Source organism: Sinocyclocheilus grahami, unplaced genomic scaffold (assembly GCF_001515645.1).
Source record: "Sinocyclocheilus grahami isolate Dianchi unplaced genomic scaffold, SAMN03320097.WGS_v1.1 scaffold85.1, whole genome shotgun sequence".
Lineage (NCBI taxonomy): Eukaryota > Metazoa > Chordata > Actinopteri > Cypriniformes > Cyprinidae > Sinocyclocheilus > Sinocyclocheilus grahami.
This window is the reverse complement of record NW_015505264.1, coordinates 1-3,107: the sequence shown is the minus strand read 5'-3', so window position 1 is coordinate 3,107 and position 3,107 is coordinate 1. Positions and strand designations below refer to the sequence as shown.

Genomic DNA, 3,107 nt, shown 5'->3' with positions numbered 1-3,107 from the left:
AGTTTTATAGGAGTAGGTTTCATAGAGTTGGCAAATACATTTTTCATAAGTTTGTAGGTACAGACATCTGTTGTGGCCGTTTTTATGAGGCTTTTTTAATAGTGTTCATATCGATATCGGAATTATATCGTATCGACCGAAATTAAGAAATATATCGTGATATAAATTTTGGCCATATCGTCCAGCCCTAGTTTACAGTTATTTTGAAAGCTGAAGCTGTGATTATGGTAAGGGGCGTTACATTTCCGACGAGTGCTTGCGGTGTTCGGCCAATCACAATGCACTGGGTCAGCTGGCCAATCAGAGCAGACTGCGCTTGTCAGAAGGAAGGACTTTGTAGAAAACGAAGCGTTTGAGAGAGACGGGGCACAGAGGACCTACAATAATGTACAGCATTTGAAAAATAATGTGTTTTTTGAACATTAAAGCATGTCAACATATTCTGTTACACCAAATACACAAAATAATGATCTTTAAAAAAAAGCATCATATGACCCCTTTAACAACTTGGAGCTTTTATGGACATTTCACACATGAAAGCAATAAAGAAAAACCAAACTTACATTTTAGCCAAAACATATCCCACTATCTTCCCATTCTCATCCTCTGCTATGTATGACAGCTGGAAAACAAACACAGCTGTTCAGTAAAGCAGCTCAGCATATGATAATAAGTGATTATATAAAGATCCGTGTCAGTCTCAGACCTGTGGCCAGGACAGGCCGTGGTAGAAGTAGTACTTCATCTGATAGTTCTCTGGAAGACACAGCAGGTTGCAGTGCTGCATGTTCATCAGATCCTCTGGCTGGAAACATGAAGAGAGAAAAGAATTGAGTCAAGCTGTTCTCTACCTGCCACCTGCAGTAATACTGAATCATTCACATTAAGTACATTAGCCAAAACTAATTCTAATATTCAGAGAGAAGCTGGAAAATAGTCATGTATAACTAAACTATGACTGTTTTGGTGCTTGACTGACATAAGTGTACTTTAGAGAAAAGACAAAAAATGATTTAGACACCAGATATCATTTTTGATATATATATATATATATAGTTCATTTATGTAAGTGAGGATAGCAAAATAAAGTGAACTGTGACATATTATACCCAAAAAGTCTTCATACAGTGGACTACCAGTAAAATTTGGGATCAAAAAGTATTCAGACACTATGACCTAACCATGTTTTGCTTAAGTGTTTTTCTTTAATTGCTAATGCGACCTTTTTACACCACAGACTGAACAAAATTAAGCACTGCTTGGTAATAGGTTGACCTAAATTGGTATTATCTAATTGTGTACTTATATTTAACAGCTGACAGCTTTTCAATCTAATGCATTACATACTTTTCTACAAAAGCAACGTTACAGAACACGGTCCCTTTAAAAACTATTAAACTGCAGAGCGTGTATGAGTCAAGCAAAACGTAGATATAATAAAAAGACAAATAATATTTAATACTTTCAGTGCCTCATCGAACGCGTCAACGATGCCTAAATGGGTTTTGAGACAGCCACAGCACTAATTTAACTTCATTTCTCACCCGTGCGTTGCGTATATTCATTTTGCCTTCCGGATTGCTTGCTAAATATATTTTACGATATCAATACAGCTGTCAAATAGACAAAGATGTTTCTATAGAATCGAATAAGCAGGCAGATGGACACGGCTACACCGCTACAAACATGTTGCCCATGACCGGAAGACGGATGCTCGGATAGTAAAGTGCTTCCGGTGATAACGATAATAAAAGTCCTTGAAAAAAAAACACGAAACCAGGGTTTATAAAAGATTTACATTCTGGGTTATTTGTTTTTGATCAATTATTTATATTGTAAATCATATTTATGAATTGAAAATCAGAGTAAAACTATTAATACCTCCGGGCCTTCATTCTGTTTTTATACATTTAATTTTAGTAAAACCTGATGGATATCAAAGCTCCTACAGTTTTATTTTTTCCTGAAAAGAATTTCCACTACTCTTCCAGTCTTTCACGTTTACTACAGAAGCGTTTTTAAATCCTTTTATTGAAATCGCAGTGATAGGATTTCCATGTGCATGACAGATAACATTTAAACTAGTGCTGTCAAACGATTGATCGCATCCAAAATAAAAGTTCTGGTTTGCATGTGTATATTTATTATGTATATATAAAGATAAACGCATGCATGTGTATATTTAAGACACATATGTTATGTTTATATATAAGTATACATGTAAATATTTTCAAAATATATACTGTATGCGTGTGTTTTTATATTGGATGTGATTAATCGTTGCCCAGCACTAATTATATTATATCAAATTTATAATAGAATATAATTTAGATTGCTTCTAATCCTGTAATAATCTATCTATCTATCTATCTATCTATCTATCTATCTATCTATCTATCTATCTATCTATCTATCTATCTATCTATCTATCTATCCAGTGTTTAAATATGGTTGTAGAGGACTTTTTATATTGTATACTATATAATATGATTTTTATATAGTATAGTATAGTATAGTATAGTATAGTATAGTATATAAAATATATAATATATAGTATAGACAAAGTTGTAAATAAAACAAATATTATCTGAGTTTTTCTACTTAAAAATTTCACACATAATTTAGTGTTACTTGCTGTTGTTTCTTAATTATTTCTGGAATTTACTAACAATTTCTGAGTGAAAAGTGTTTCTATTATTACAAAAAAGCAAATATAACAAATTTGGAGGGGATTCCGCACCAGTTGATTTTACATTGATGCATTGATGACACGAAGAATTGCTATAAAATGATATCACAACCACTAACTTTTTCAAAAATTAGGGCTTTTTGTCACATTTTTGTGTATAGTTGTTATAAAATGTTTTGAAGTTTGGATAAAAGAGTCAGCACTGTTATTGCGTTTCGAGGATTGTTCATGATCGATTGTCCTCATGCCCAACCCTAGTTCTGTTTGCTGACACCCCCACACAAACATTAAAACACTTCATTTTTCTCGCTTTCTCTCCTCTCGCACAATCCTCTGCTAGGGTTTTCTCTTGTCATTTTAATCCCCATCTCGCGTGCTGTCTTTTGCTTGCTCGTTCTTTCCTTCTCTCTCTATTTCA

The 3,107-nt window shown here is 33.5% G+C and overlaps 1 long non-coding RNA gene across 1 annotated transcript; it reads right to left on the bottom strand.

Annotated features, from left to right (window-relative positions):
* Nucleotides 1-558: 558 nt before the first annotated feature.
* Nucleotides 559-1,740, bottom strand: LOC107586789 (uncharacterized). Its single transcript, XR_001609394.1, has 3 exons — nt 1,545-1,740; nt 707-805; nt 559-622 (listed from the first exon to the last, which is right to left on the bottom strand). It is a non-coding gene; the product is annotated as an uncharacterized lncRNA (long non-coding RNA).
* Between the last annotated feature and the right edge of the window lie 1,367 nt (nt 1,741-3,107).